The sequence below is a fragment of the Lactuca saligna genome, chromosome 4 (assembly GCF_052625555.1).
Source record: "Lactuca saligna cultivar CGN05327 chromosome 4, ASM5262555v1, whole genome shotgun sequence".
Classification (NCBI taxonomy): domain Eukaryota; kingdom Viridiplantae; phylum Streptophyta; class Magnoliopsida; order Asterales; family Asteraceae; genus Lactuca; species Lactuca saligna.
This window is the reverse complement of record NC_136420.1, coordinates 116,014,243-116,031,193: the sequence shown is the minus strand read 5'-3', so window position 1 is coordinate 116,031,193 and position 16,951 is coordinate 116,014,243.

The following is a 16,951-nucleotide window of genomic DNA, read 5'->3' as shown; positions in this document are numbered from 1 at the left end:
AGCCAACAAATAACCGAGGTCTCTTGATGTTTGGTTACAATAAGAATTGGATTTTGTTATATTTATTTAATAATAGCTGGAATAATAATAAAAAGAATTAACAAAATAAAAATAGTTCTAAAGGCAAAATAGTCTTTTCAAAAGTGATAGGGACCAAACGTGCAATGAAAATATAAAATAGAGACGATCCGAATTAAAAAAAGATGTTAGAGACCAAACACACAGATCACCCTAAACCATAGGGACCATCTGTGTAATTTACCCATAAAATTATAAGGGTGGAGGATATTCAGCGGTTTCAATTTATTTGTCACGACCACATATGCTATCTTATCTCACGTTCATTTTATTTTTTCTAACTTATTAAAAATATATAAAAAAAAATACAAAATATTAAAAACATACAAAACTAATTCGCAAACAAATTAAAAACATTTAACACATTATACTACAAGTTTTTATGCATGATGTACAAATAAACATAGAGAGAGAATGTGTGTGTAAGTGTGTCTAGAAAGAGATATACATGGAACATGTTATATACTTTGCTATGAGGCACCACCTTTCATTCAGACTCGTTATCTCGTCGGTACTATCAGTACCGCCACCCTTAATCATCAACTCATTTTTGATAACCTCCACCTTAAGAACCCGATCCTCACTCCATCCTATTTGGAGATTTGGTCCTTTTTATTTTCTTTTTTTGTGGATTATGTATTTTTTGATGAGTGACTGCATTGGTTGGATATTGAGATATTTTTATCATTTTTCGGGAATGAAAATTAAGTTTAAAAAAAAAACAATTTTAAAAGGGTTAAGGGTCAATTTTGAAGAGATTGGGGAAGTCGGGGATATTGTAGGTTGTTGTGGGTTGTTGTCAGCCTAAAGTGCCTTTTAAAGGGGTAGGTGTAGATTTTGAAGAGTGTATGATTGATTGTTTTATCTAATCACAATGATTAAACTTTTTGGAAAACCAATTTGTTAGAACATATTCTAAGAAGCCATCTTATTTATTACAAGTAAATAGTATAAAAGAAATTAAGTTTATATTAAAACTTTAATTTAATATATATATTTTTTTTAATTTAACACTGTGGTTTTTAATTTTTTACAATTTTGAACACTTGACCAGTCAAGTTATTTGTTGTCGTGGTATGATGACATATCAGTTTTGATGATGTAACATGTTGATATGACATGCTGACGGGTCAAAATTGAATTTTTTTCCCTACAAAAAAACACTAAGTTTTCACTTTTTTCGATTTTGACACTAAATCTATTTTTTTTAAAGTTTGACACTTTATTTTTTTGTTCTAAATCGAACATCATTTTTTTCAAATTTGTTCAATGTTGATCATTTTAAACCGTATAAATATATTTTATATTAAAATTTAACAATTTAAAAATATTTTTATCATTTAAAAACCACATTTTATATAAATATAAGTTTTTTTTTTTTTTTTTTTTTTTTTTTTTTTTTTTTTTTTAAAACATAATGTTATGCATAAATATACATTAGTTATACCATAACAACTAAACTAACCATAAGTTTCGAATAAGATGTAAACTTTTCACAGGTTGCAAACCTTACCTTTGTGTCTTGATCGACTACACGCCTCAAAACCTCAAAACTCATTTTAAAGTTGCGTATTTAATATAAAATATGATTTTTATATAACTAACATATTTATACATAAATTTATGGTTTGAATAAAAAGAAACTTGTATTTATACAAAAATATAGGGTTTAAATGAAAAAAATGTATCAATACGGTTTAAAATGTATTAAAAAAAATACTTATATGATTCTAAATGGAAAATGGTAAACAATGAACAAAATTGCAAAAAAAAATTAATGTTTGATTTGGAATAAAAAAACAGAGTATCAAAATTGAAAGAAAAAATTAAACTTAGTATCAAGATCGAAAAAAGTGAAAATTTAGTGCCTTTTGTGGGAAGAAAATTCAATTTTGATACGTCAGCATGTCACATCATAAAAACTGACACATTATCATGTCACATCAGCAGGTAACCGTATTGACTCGTCAAGTGGTTAGAATTATAAAAATTTGGAAAATACAGAGTCAAATTTGAGACAAAAAACACAGTGTCATTAGAATTTTTGTGTAAACTTATTGTCTTTTGTGTTATTTATCCTTTATTATATTTGATTTTCAAAGCCCTGGAAGGAGTTCTTAACTTTTTAAAAGCCTCGAGAAGTCAGTTGTTTGGGGAGGGGAGGTGGGTGAGAAAAAGATGTGTTATGTTAAGCGATTTTTTGGTAATTAAAGATTTTTTTGGAAACGACAAATATTATAAAATAAAACCACACGAGAAGCAAGTAACTCAATCACAAGATAAGATTGCAAGGTGCTTACAATACGAGAATTAAAGATGAGAGAATGGAGATACACTCCAACCAAACTTTGTATCATATCTATTAGAACTTCTATAATTGATCCAAGACTGCGAAATAACCTTATCCACGATCATAGTTGGGATGGTCTTCATCTTTTTGAACACCACATTGTTTCTAGCCTTCCAAATATACCATAACAGGCAATAGAAAACCACATTGATAATGATATTTTTTCTAGGAAAATTATCCCCAGATGCAACAAAGTCAATAAATTCTTTCGCATTAGTAAACTGCACAGTTGATAGGCCATACTATTTGAATATCCAATCTCGAGTTTATGTTGCCACCTTACAGTTCATCAACAGACGATCAACCGATTCCAGGACAACATCGCACATTAGGCATACACTCGACTTGACAATAATACCCCTGGATGCTAAATTGCATATGACAGACAATCTACTAAGAACCGCCCTCAACAGAAAGCAACGAACTTTAAGCAGGATTTCTTTCGACCAATTAATTATTAGGCCTAGATATGTTATCATCGAATGGTAAATTTTTTCCTTAGATTGTTGACCATGTAAATGCCATTTGAATTGAGGTTGAAGTGAATTCTAATAGAAGATGGATCAAGAACAATGGGGTCTAGCATAAAGCGGGGGAGTCGTAGGATTCACAAGCTGCCAGATAGTGTGGAAGGTGCAGAAAGACTCCAGGTTAGCCGTGGCATTCACAGATTTGTTTAGAAGACTTAGGCCAGGGTGGGCCAGTTTGTAAGGTTGTGAGTAGGTCACAACATAATTGAATCAGGAAACGCCAGGTCGAAGGAGACTGGGTATGATGCAAGACTACAGTTATTCTGGTAACATTCACCTTTTTGGATCGGATTCAGTGGCGATAGGTTGTCAGCCTATCATGATCGGATGGATCAAAGGATTGAAGGAGCCATGAGTAGCAGTATAGATAGGGCAGTTATTGTCAGACGAGGTATCTTTCGGAGGTCATGTGGGACTGTTGTACATGTGTTTCTGGCTCAGCAATCGGGTAGATGTCCGATGTTCCGGAGAGCTGGCAAACAAGTTGGGACCAGGGAGGTCCCGATTGTTCTTCAGAAAACAACTATGTGGCAGCAAGATGAGTTGGAGTGATTTAAGTGATTTGGGTTCCATGTGTGGAGTTGCTTGTCATTCGGGGCATATACTAAGTTGGTTACAGTTGGACTAAATAAGATTAGAAGTTGAATAGCCAGTTAGTAGATAAGTACAGTGAACTCGGTAATGATTCGATGTGGGCGGTCTGTTATGGAGACATACCATCTTGAGACTTCAGATTTCAAATGGAGCAGAGGTGATCGGGTTGCAAGGAATTCGTTAACCTTTGGGTTTTAGAACCCTACAAGGGATGGTTTCGGTTGCCTTGGAAAAGTTTGGAATATGCTTGTGGTTGTGGCCGATTTGCTCAAGTTGTTTGGCGTATCAGGAGTGGTAAGGAATGATTTCGAGGACGAAATCTAATTTAAGTGGGGGAGAGTTGTAACACTCCATTTAAAATGGAGTAATAAAATAATAAATCCAGAACCCCAAGATGTAAATTTATATTTTATATTATTTTTAAATGGCCCTAAAATCCATAATATTGAGCAGGATGTTGGTTTTCGGGAGCCAAATGTTATAATTTGGATTATTCAGGGGTTAAAGTGTAAATTCAAGATTTATTTTGTAAATATTTTTAAAAGGCAGGGGGTGTTTGGTATCATTTGGACTTAATATTAAAGGATTTATGGCAGCAGGGGCTAAGGAGTAAATTTTTGACCTAAGTTGAAAAGGTTTTGTAGAGGGAGGGGTTGCATGGTAAGTATTGGGACTTAAGTTGAAGTTTTTTGGATGGATGGGGTTAAAAGGGTAAATTATGGACTTAGTTTGAAAGAAAAAGGGAAAGGAGGGACTATTTTCATTATTATGGCAATAAGTTTCAAGGGAGTCAAGTATATAACCCTCCCGAAACCCTAACCCTAAGGAAAGCATCAACCACCATCTTCACTCTTCAACTTCTGGCGCCGCACCACCCTTTTGCCTCTACCACCGGCATCACCACCTTTCCACCCTTGTCTCTCCACCGTCGTTACCTCCATAGCACCACCATGAACTACCGTATCTTCCTCAGTCGATGGAGTAAGCATCAAGTTGAATTTGCGTCTGCTGTCACCACCTTTCAGAGCTTTCTCATACACCACCTCCATGCTATTGCCTAACCCACCGATGTTCCTCTCCCCCTGTCTCGTCGTCATCTTATCGGTTCTATGCCCCAAGCCACCGTTGGTCGCCGCTGTTGCCGCTAGTGTTGTTCTTGCTGTCGTCGGATGCCACCAATAAGGTTGTTGTGTTCCTGTTCTAGGCAAAGCAAGTATGTGGGTGTGTTTTACTATTGGTGTATGTCGTGTGTGGTGTTTTATCTTGACCGGATTTCACAAGAAAAGAAACTACCGCCACCGTGAGGTGGTGGCTGCCACCATGTACCACCACCGGCCACCACAATGGTAGTTGTGTGTGTGTGTTTATCTTAGCATGTGTGTGTTATTTGGGATTTTGGCATTGTAAATTGTAATTAGTGACTAGTATAATCAAGAAAACTCATAACCACCACCGTGAGGTGCTGGCTTACGCCTTTCCACCGCCACCAGTTGTCGTGGTGGGTGGCCGTGCGCTTTTACTTGTGTTTATCTTGCTTTTGGATGCTTGGACATAATGGGACTATAACCATAACCACCACCGTGAGGTGGTGTCCGCCGCCGTTAGCTGTCGTTGACCACCACTACCTGAGGTGGTAGTGGGTGGTTCCCGACTTAGGAAAACCCTAACTGACCTAATAAAACCCTAATGGACCTAAGGTCTTAGCTTTTGGGCCTTATTGGATTATGATGGATTGGAAACCCTAATTAGGGTTTAGAAAACCCTAATTTTGGATATATGGGCTTTGGACTGTTAGGACCTGCATTTTTAGATGACTGGGTTGGAATTATGTATTAAGCCCCACCACATTATATGATTGACCTAATAGATTAACATACTTAATGGATTAAGTCCTTAATGGGTTAAGTAAGAAACACTTAACCATAATCGTTATTTTATGCGAAAAGCCTAATCTTGCTTGGGCCTTAAGATGGGCGTTTCTATTGGGTTTGGTGATTGGGCTTTTGATGGGCCATGCAAGAATAATCATATGGACTAACAATATATGGATGGGCCTTAGGGTAAGGCCCATGTGAGGTTTTGGGCCTAGTTTGGAAAATTAGGCCTTAGATGGGTCATAACTGGGCCTTAAGGATTATGAGAGGTTGGACTATTGGAATATCAAGTGGTTAGACTTGACTAAATGGTTGGGCCTTAAGATAAGCCCATGTAGATGTTTGTGCCCAATTTGGAAAATTGGGCCATGTTTTGGGCTTTGGTCCATAGTTTAACTTTTGGGCCTTTGGATTGCACCTTGGACTGAATAAAGCTAAGTTAGGGGTAAAGTAGTCTTTTTAACCCAAGCATGGACTTATGGTTACGTATTGGAACCCAATTATTAATTGGGTGTCGTTTTGATGTTGACAATTTGGGAACCTGTCAACCAGCAGCCAGAGTTTTATCCGTGGGACTTCAATAGTGTGAGGTGAGTCTCCTCACCATACCAATGGGTCGAAGGCATCGAGGCCGGCCCATTTATTTAGTCGTGATGATTATTGTGAATGTGCTATCGATACCTTGTGTATTTATGTGAATACCATGTGGGGGTTCCCATGACAATTAGTTATATGTAAGATGCTAGTTGATTATGTGGTATATGGTATGATAGTTTTCATTGTGATACTTGAATGGAAGACCCCGGGCGGGTTCCCGAGGCAGTTGGATACAAGACCATGTGGGAGTTCCCATGGCTTTCTGGGTTAAGACGATGCGAGGGATCCTATGGTAGTGGGCTAAGACCACGTAGGGGTTCCAGTGGCACCCGGTGTAAGACCTCTGAGGGTTTCCAGGGCATCCTTATATGTTTGCATGTTTAGCCTTGTATGTTTGAATGTATGGTTTGATTGGTAGTTGGTGAAGACCATGGGGGGTTCCCATGGCAGTGGGCTAAGACCATGAGGGGGTTCCTATGGCACCCAGAGTAAGACCTTTGAGGGTATCCATGGCTTCCCTATATGTTTATATGCATGTCTTGTGTACTTGATATGATTTATGTGATTATGTGTATAAGACCTTGGAGGGTTTCCATGGCATCTTTATATGTGTATATGCATGGTTATGCGATTGATATGGTTTATGTGATTATGTGGGGTATGCTCTGGGGAACTCACTAAGCTTCGTGCTTACAGTTTTGTTTATGGTTTCAGGTATCATTGTTTTGGAAAGGAAGGGCTCGGCTTGATCACAACACACACACCTGTTATTTTCCGCATGATGTGATTTTGGGATGAACTTTGATAAATGTTTTGAATTAGTTATGTTTTTGGGATACTTGGATTAAAAGATATTTGTGTTTTGACTATAGTAAAAATGAAATTTTTACCCTTGATTTTTGGGTCGTTACAACTAACACAACACAAAAACCGCAATAATATCACCAAAACATGCATTCAGAGCCTTCAGTATGACTGGAATGCCCCACCGGCCTACAGTCTATTTGGTGTTGGATAAGGTGTCTAAGTCTATAACTATTTCTGGTATGTACTTGACCTGACCTGACATGGTCCATTTGGGTTGCATGGCACCAACTAATTGGATAGACTAAATGAGAGAAATAACACTTATGGTTTATTAATATATTATACGTTCTAATATATTAATAGTATTATTTAATTAGTTTGATCAACAATTAATTTAGAATTAATCAAGTGATCAAAAGATAACTAATTAAATATATGGGTTGATTATGTAAATCATCCATAACTTTTATGGTGGGCTAAGAGGCTCCATGGATTATCAAGTTGGGTTCCACCCATAGGATGCTCCATGGATGCTCCATGAGAGTTACAAACCCATGGGCCATGGAAATGAAGAGTCATGACACATTAGGGTTTACATGGTGTAACCCTAGATGTGTCAACACTATATAAAGAACATATTCTCCACCAAAATCGGCTACACATAAGAAACAAGAGGGCTAGGTCGATTTTAGAAGTGTGTATTCTCTCTAAAGTCATTCCAAAGGCATTTGGTGTTGTGTGAAGCATTTGAGGCATCACACTTGGGGTGCTAGGCTCACAAGGTTTCAGGATCATAAGCAACAACAAGGTATGTTATTCTATCTTTCATTCAAGTTAAAAATTGTTCCCCATGTATGCTAGATAGGAATATAACCTTGGAATTCAACTTTGCATGATTATTAGACAAACATAGATCCAAGGTTATTAGGGTTGCATGTACACTTAGGAAGTGTTAGAATGCTCAAAACCCATCAGTGGTATCAGAGCCTAGGCTTGTTTGTTGATTTTTTGTGCAAACTTTTGAAAAAAAAATCGTTTTTTTGTTTTCTGCTCGTATGAACTCGCCGAGTCCATGGGGGGACTCGACGAGTCCATGTGCAAATTCAAGCTACTGGTCGAGTTTGTTCTTGCACTCGACGAGTAGAGGCTGCAGTTTTCAGAAATTTGACTTTTGTTGCTGGAAATGGACTAGAAACATTAACTTAAACTGTTTTGGTACTTGAAAACTTGTTTTAGATGGTGTAATGTTTATGTTAATCCATTTGCAATGGCAATTATCAAAACGACAAGTTTTTAAGTGTAATTTTTGATTCTTGAAATGTTCATATTCATGTTCTTGAACTTACGAAGATTAGATGATCATAGGAATTGCTTGTAACCTTCAGGGTAGTTTAATTCATGATCATAAAGTGTTTTAATGGAGTCCATAACTTGTCCTCAAGTTATGGAAAACCAAAAGTCACACGTTTATTAAAGCCATTAAAAGAACACTAGAGTTATAAAAATGAAGAGTCTTCATTTTTATCACTTAATTAATTTCATAAGTTATAAGAAATGAAATTTTTTGAAATTTTACAATACTTGCCCTCAATTTTTGGAACAAGTAAATTCTTGATTAAAACTTTAGTTCCAACCCTTAGAATTTTAAAAGTTAAAATTCAACCCTTATACTTTATAATACTATAAGTTAATATATATATATATATATATATATATATATATATATATATATATATATATATATATATATATATATATATATATATATATATAAGATCAAGTCGTCTTACCGCTAGTATGCCTCATTCACGAAGCCGGTCTATAAGGGGGTATAAGGTTGTTGCCTATAAAATGACAACTTAATGGGTGTCCACTCTCACCCACCGCTTCCTTGATCGGTGGAGGGTCGTTAGCCGAAGGGGGTGGGATAAGGACTTATAATTTCTCATTAAAAGTATGATGAATATTATAAAGTAACTAAATGTTTTATTAAATTCCCAATCTTAGTTACTTTAGGAAAAATGTGAATAAGGTGTTATTCCATGAAATTACACTTTACACTTTGTTTAAGTCATTGGTGGAGCGTGTGTGGTTAACCGGCACACTAACTTGGACTGAACAAGGTAGGTAAAGGGTGACTTAAGGTTTTTCATAGTATCGGTGGAGCGTGTGTGGTTTACCGGCACATTGATTGAGTGATAAACTTTGAAGGTACCTAGTGATTTGCATGGTTACTTCACACCTCGTTTTGTGATCCTCGGTATCCCAGTCACAAAACTTGGAGGACACACTCGAGATTGAAACATGCCATTGAAAAGTTCATTGAATCTCAAAAGAATCTAGGAATTTCTAAGAACCAATTAAAAACCTAATGTTTATATTTCGTTTTTCATGGTGGAAATTGGTGAATCGTCATTCACCTACCTTTCAAATATGTTATAGCTTGGATTACGGCATACCTCTTCTAAGTTATAATATATTGTGATTGGATCCTAGCCTTAATATTACATTTGGGTGTTTTATTAAGGAATCTCTTAATATCTAAACTAATCTCGTCCTTTTCCTTCAGATGTCTTCCAACAATGCTGCTTCTGGCTCTAATCCTAATGGCTCCTTTACCCTTATGAACTTATGTGGGAAAGTCACTTTTAATGGATCCAACTTTAATGAATGGATCAAAAACCTCAGGATGATTACCCAATACGAGGACAAAGAATATGTCCTTGATAAGGAGCTTAAGGAGATTGATGAGACCACTGCAACTCCCCAGGAGATCGCTGACTTCCAGGCACATGAAAGGGATGCTACCAAAGTGGCATGCATCATGTTGGCCATGATGATAGCAAAACTCCAGAAGTCCTATGAGGACTTCTACCCTTTTGAAATGCACCAAGATCTGATGGAAAGATACGATCAAAGTGCACGACAAGAGAGGTATGAAATCATTTGCTCCATGATAACAACCATGATGAAGGACGGAGATTTCGTCACGAGCCACATGTAGAAAATGCAAAGGTATGTGGATCAGTTGCTGAAGCTTAATGTGAACTTCCCTGAGGAGCTTGCAATAGATATCAGTTTACACTCCTTACCATCGTGCTATGATCAATTCCGCATGACATATCACATGAATAAGGAAGAGGTCACACTCAACAAACTTCAGGGACTTCTCAAGATCGCAGAAATAGGTCTTAAGGGGAAGTCGGTTGTTAACACTCCTACTCCAAACTGTGCCCCGGTTTTGGCAATCGGGAAAAGTCGAGGGTAGAAAAGGAAGAGCTCTTTGAAGGGTACCAAGGCTAGGACCCTTGATGGCTCTTCTTCAAGTGGAACCAAGAAAGGTTTCATCACTCCTTCTTCTAACCCAAAAGAGGCTGAATGCTTCTATTGCCATGAAAAGTCACATTGGAAGCGAAACTGCCCAAAGTACCAACAAGAAGTGAAGGATGAGAAAGTTAAACCCAACCATGCAGATATTTACACTATCTTATCTAATAACTCACCCCATTCTAACTCTTGGGTCCTTGATACCAGTTGTGGTATTCATATATGTTCTGATTTGCAAGGACTAAGAAGAAGTGAGAATGTGGAGCAAGGAAGAATAAACTTAATCATGGGGAATAGGAAAGCTCTACCTGTCACCAAGATTGGAGTTTATACTTTATCGCTAAGTAGTGGGTTTAGTTTAGATTTGAATAAATGTTGTTATTCGCCAGAAATGGCAAGAAACATTATTTCCTTTCATGCATTGTATAAACAAGGTTTTACCTTTTTCATTTGATAATGAAGTTGTTTCGATTAATGATTTCTTTAATAATGTTCTTTATTTTAAAGCATTACCTTGTGATGGTGTGTATGAAACTTTAGCTGTGGTTGATAACTTAGGAAATAATGTATTGTGTATTGATTCTGTTAATGATAATAACTTGGATAAAGAGTCATTATGGCATTATCGTCTTGCACCTATAAGCAAGAAACGCACAGGACAACTCCAAAAGGATGGAGTCTTGTAGTCATTTGACCTTAAGTCAGATGATAGTTGCGAATCATGCTTACTTGGAAAAATGACAAAGTCACCCTTCACAGGTTCTTGTGAGACGGGTGAAGGTTTGTTGGATCTTGTACACACGGATGTGTGTGGGCCCTTCAAACATGCCACAAGGGATACTAATTGTTATTATTTGACTTTTACTGATGATTGCAGTAGATATGGATAGCTCTACTTAATCAAGCATAAGTCAACGACTTTCGAAAGGTTTAAAGAGTTTAAACAGGAACTTGAGAATCAATTGGGCAGGAACATTAAGATGCTTTGATCCGATCGAGGTGGTGAGTATCTTAGTTCAGAGTTCCTCGACTATCTTAGGGAATGTGGGATTGTCTCACAATTGACACCTCCCAGGACACCGCAGTTGAATGGTGTGGCTAAGAGGCGTAATCGAACCTTTTTGGACATGGTTAGTTCCATGATGAGTCGAGCTTTGATACCAATCTCATTTTAGGGGTATGCCTTAGAGACTGCTGCCCATATCCTTAATCTGGTCCCCACAAAGAAAGTTGCCAAAACTCCTCATGAGATGTGGACTGGTAAAGTACCCAAACTAGACCACATCAAGATTTGGGGTTGCGAGGATTTCGTGAGATGCGAGACTCATGATAAGCTCGAACCTCGAAGCGAGAGGTGTATTTTCATCGGCTACCCATAGCAATCCTTTGGTTACCTCTGCTACAGACCTAGTGAAAATGTGGTCTTTGTAGCTAGGATGGCGTTCTTTTGAGAGAGAGAGTCCATACGCCAAGGAAATAGTGGGAGGCAAGTTGACCTTGAAGAAATTCAAGAGTCAAGCGGTGAAGGAACTTCAAACCCTAGCACTCAACTTGGGGAGGAAACTCCTGTTGAGCCAATTGACAAGTCTTTACCTCTGAGGCGTTCCACAAGGGTTAGGAATGCACCTGAGCATTACTATGGATTCCATATTACTGCGGAAGGTGATACACTTATCAGTGATGAGACACTGATAGGTATGGATGAACCTAATAGTTACGTGGAAGCCATGGCAGGCCCTGAGTCAGCCAAGTGGAAAGAGGCAATGGACAGCGAGATACAGTCCATGTATGACAATCAAGTTTTGAACTTGGTTGAGAATGTACCAGGTCGTAAGACTGTAGGGTGCAAATGGATCTTCAAGAAGAAGACCGACATGGATGTTAATGTACACACTTATAAGGCACGACTGGTTGCAAAGGGTTTCTCACAAACTCTGAGAGTTGATTATGATGAGAACTTTTCTCCAGTGGCCATGATTAAGTCTATTAGGGTTCTGTTATCCATACCCACATTTCATGACTATGAAATATGGCAAATGGATGTCAAAACCGCTTTCCTTAATGGAAAGTTGGCTGAGGATGTTTACATGAGTCAGTCAGAGGGTTTTGTCAATACAAAGTACCCTAATAGAGTGTGTAAGCTTGAGAAATCCATTTATGGGTTAAAGCAAGCACCTCGCAGATGGAATCTTTGCTTTGATGAGAAAGTCAAGGAATTTTTCTTTTCTAGGAATGAAGATGAATCTTGTGTATATGTCAAAGCTAGTGGGAGTATAATTAGCTTTTTGGTATTGTATGTGGATGACATACTACTCATAGGAAAATGACATCCCAACTATGCAGGAAGTTAAGTCTTGGCTTGGGAAGTGTTTCTCTATGATGGACCTAGGAGAAGCTGCCTATATTCTAGGGATAAGGATCTTAAGAGACCGGAGTAAAAGACTAATTGGACTTAGTCATAGTACCTACTTGGATAAGGTGCTGAAGAGATTCAGCGTGCAAGACTCCAAGAAAGCAGAGTTACCCATTCAGAGTAACGCCAGATTACTGAGGCTGAGATAGCAGAAATGAGTCGAATACCTTATGCTTCGGTTGTAGGATCAATCATGTATGCTATGACGTGTACTCGACCTGATGTAGCCTTTGCCTTGAGCATGGTTAGCAGGTATCAGGGGAACCGTGGCAAGGCACACTGGACTGCGGTAAAGGATATCCTCAAGTACCTACGAAGGACTAAGGACTGGGTTCTTACCCTCGGTTGGAGCGATGACTTGAGAGTTGTAAGGTATAGTGATGCTAGATTACAGACTGATAGGGATAATTTTCGCACTTAGTCAGGATGGGTGTTTACCTTAAACAGAGGAGCAATTTCTTGGAAGAGTTCCAAGCAAGAGACAGTGGCTGATTCCACTTGCGAATAAGAGCATATAGCAGCTAGCGAGGCAGCAAAGGAGGCGATATGGCTGAAGAACTTCATTGGAGACCTTGGAGTTGTACCAGCTATTAAGGAGCCAATGTAAATTTTCTGTGATAGTGAAAGTGCTATTGCCTTAGCCAAGGAACCAAGGGATCACGGGAGATCCAGACACATTGACATAAAATACCATTTCATCAAACATCAAATAGAAGAAGGACTCCTCGTAGCAAAGAGGGTATCATCGAATGAGAATCCAGCAAATCCCCTCACAAAGAGACTGACTCGGGTTAAGCATCTCTAGCATGCTCGGAGCATAGGGCTGAAGGATGATATTAGACTTAGTAGTTAGATAACCTTGAAATTTGTAAAGTGTAATTGACATTAGATGATGAATAAAAGGTGTTTTATTTATGAGTAAAGTGTTGCTATCTCTTGTCGATCGTTTACTATATTTCTTTTGCATGTTTTAACTTCCAGAATAATTACATTTGGTATATCATATTATTCGAACCTCCACAGTCAGTCATATATCGGAAGTAGGTATGAATCAAGACTGTCATGATTAGTTGTAGAGGTCTAAGGTGTTGGACATGGCTACAACAATCATGAGTGGTCATAAGGTCTGAGCATTGGACTCAACCCATGCACACTGGAATTACTTCATGGAATTTATCTCGAGTGATCGTGAGACGGTAATATCATATAAGTCTTCAAACCTAGAGATATGATTTGTTACTTATGAGTTGGTTATGCATTAATTGTACAAAAATGCATTGGTAACTCGATGTTATAAAACGTGCTCTTGTGTATAATTCAATGAGTGGTAGAACAAACATATGAGTCGAAGGTTATCTGTTCCTTCTTGGATTAGAAGCTGATATCTGGGCCCCTCAATGATTTTGTTTTGACCCATGTACCGGGCCTAGTCAAAACTAAGTTGATGTGTTCAATTAAGTTCTTTGTCAAACAAATCGGAAATCGGGAAACAAACTGCTGGACAATAAGTAAGACATTGTTCCATGTATTTGTCCGGCTGATATCTCGAACAGAGGATTATATGATCACTTATCTTAAATGGCGTATCATCATCTTCTCAGTTCCAAGAGACCTTGAAAGAGCTACGATTGGCGTTCGGTTCCTGAAGTATTACAGTTATAGTTATTAGACTTATCCAAGTGGGAGACTATTGGATAAGGTGTCTAAGTCCATAACTATTTCTGGTATGTACTTGACCCGACCCGACATGGTCCATTTGGGTTGAATGGCACCAAGTAATTGGATAGACTAAATGAGAGAAATAACACTTGTGGTTTATTAATATATTATACGTTCTAATATATTAATCGTATTATTTAATTAGTTTGATCAACAATTAATTTAGAATTAATCAAGTGATCAAAAGATAACTAATTAAATATATGGGTTGATTATGTAAATCATCCATAACTTTTATGGTGGGCTAAGAGGCTCCATGGATTATAAAGTTGGGTTCCACCCATAGGATGCTCCATGGATTATAAAGTTGGGTTCCACCCATAGGATGCTCCATGGATGCTCCATGAGAGTTACAAACCCATGGGTCATGGAAATGAAGAGTCATGTCACATTAGGGTTTACATGGTGTAACCCTAGATGTGTCAACACTATATAAAGAACATATTCTCCACCAAAATCGGCTACACATAAGAAACAAGAGGGCTAGGCCGATTTTAGAAGTGTGTATTCTCTCTAAAGTCATTCCAAAGGCATTTGGTGTTGTGTGAAGCATTTGAGGCATCACACTTGGGGTGCTAGGCTCACAAGGTTTCAAGGATCATAAGCAACAACAAGGTATGTTATTCTATCTTTCATTCAAGTTAAAAATTGTTCCCCATGTAAGCTAGATAGTAATATAACCTTGGAATTCAACTTTGCATGATTATTAGATCCAAGGTTATTAGGGTCGCATGTATACTTAGGAAGTGTTAGAATGCTCAAAACCCATTATCTGGTATGCTCACAGAACCTACAACATGACTGGTACGTCACGTCGGGCCTTCAGCCTATCTGGAACGTTGTCCAGGCATTCGGCCTGATTGGTATACCCCACTGGCCTTCAGTCTATCCGGGACGCCCTGGGTCAGTTGACCTTCAGCACAAAGCAGGTCCGCCTCAACCTAACCGCACATATCATGCCCACATATACATAACAATTAAACATATGACTAGTCAACAGATAAACAGGCAGATCTTACAGATCGCTAAGCATAACATCATCATATTACTAGGATAGAAATCTAATAGATCACTACAATACTCAATCATGCAATAAAAGGGTAACAATCCAAAGGGGCTGACCTTGGTGCCTTTGACCCAACAAGTACAATGAGGAACACTCACCTCGCAAGTAGTTGTTGAACTAGTAGAATCCAACTCCACAAATCAGCCCCGGACTTAAATGCCTACAACCACTATGTGACCAACCCCATCAAACCCCGAAATACCCAAAATGACCTCAAGAGTCAAACTTGGTCAAGCATAGTCAAAGTTAACAGTCAAGTTTAACACTCCATGTTGACCCGACTCGTCGAGTGCTCCTACCAACTCGTTGAGTTCCTACAGTATTTAGAGAATCAAGAAAACCCTAGCCAACTCGCCAAGTTGGATAGAAAACTCGCCGAGTTTTCCCAGCTTAACACATTCAGTCATTTTTCATCAGGTCTAACGCTTTAAAATGTAGATCTGATACCCAAGTGCTGAAAACCACGTAAAGTTGCTAACTTTACGTCCATGCGTGTCACAAAGAGGCTCCAAAACTCAAGGACGACTTAATAAGGTACCTGAAGCATGAAGGAGGCCTAAAACTTGATAAAGCTTGAAACTTTAAATTCAATGAGACCACCAAACATCCAAATCTAAAATGATAACCTCATGAAATACTCAACCCATGAACACTCCCAAAAATGAGCCAAATATGGCAATAGACTTCCAAGGAAGAGATCTAAGCAATAGATAAGCAAGGTGTTGACTTTATATCTCAAAATGACTACAAAAAAGAGTAGGTTTTGGATGTATAGCCTTCCTTTCAATCAAGCCACCTCAAACTTCAAGCTCCTTGAAAAGAACACCAAGAAATCACTCTTCAAGCTCACACACATACAAATATGGGAGACGATGCACAAAGCTAGGGTTTCTGGATAGAGGAGACTGGTAAGGAGGCCATCCAAAGGGTATAAGGCCTTTAAAAGGTTGCAACACCCTAAAAATTAGGGTTTCATAATCAGCTGCCAACTCATCGACTTGAGGCTCCTCAACTCGCCGAGTTGGCCCACTACGCAAAATCTTCACCTTCATTTCCAAGATAGCTACCGGCCTCTCAACATAGTTCAGGCACTCATCAACTAGAATATCATCCAATGATACCACTTCATCCTCGTCCAATACGCACTTTCACCACTGCGAAATGTGGAAAGTGCTATGAATCTGACTGAGCTCCTCCGGGAGATCCAATCTATAAGCCACCTTGCCAACCCTGGTGATAATCTAGAATGGACCAATATATCGGGGGCCCAATTTCCCCTATTACTGAAATGAATCACACCTTTCCAAGGTATGACTTTCAACAACACCATGTCACTGACCTAAAACTCCAACTCAGATCGGTGTCGGTTGGCATAGCTCCTTTGCTGACTCTGAGAAGTCTGCAATCTCTGTTTGATATGATGGATTATCTTTATAGTCTACAGAACCACATGGTTCTGCCCCATGACCCTGTGACCAACCTCGCCCCAACAGACTGGGGTACGACACTTCTTCCCATATAAAATCTCAAAGGGCGAAGCACCAATGCTAAGTGGAAGTTGTTGTTGTAGGAGAATTCTATGAGGAGTAGGTAGGA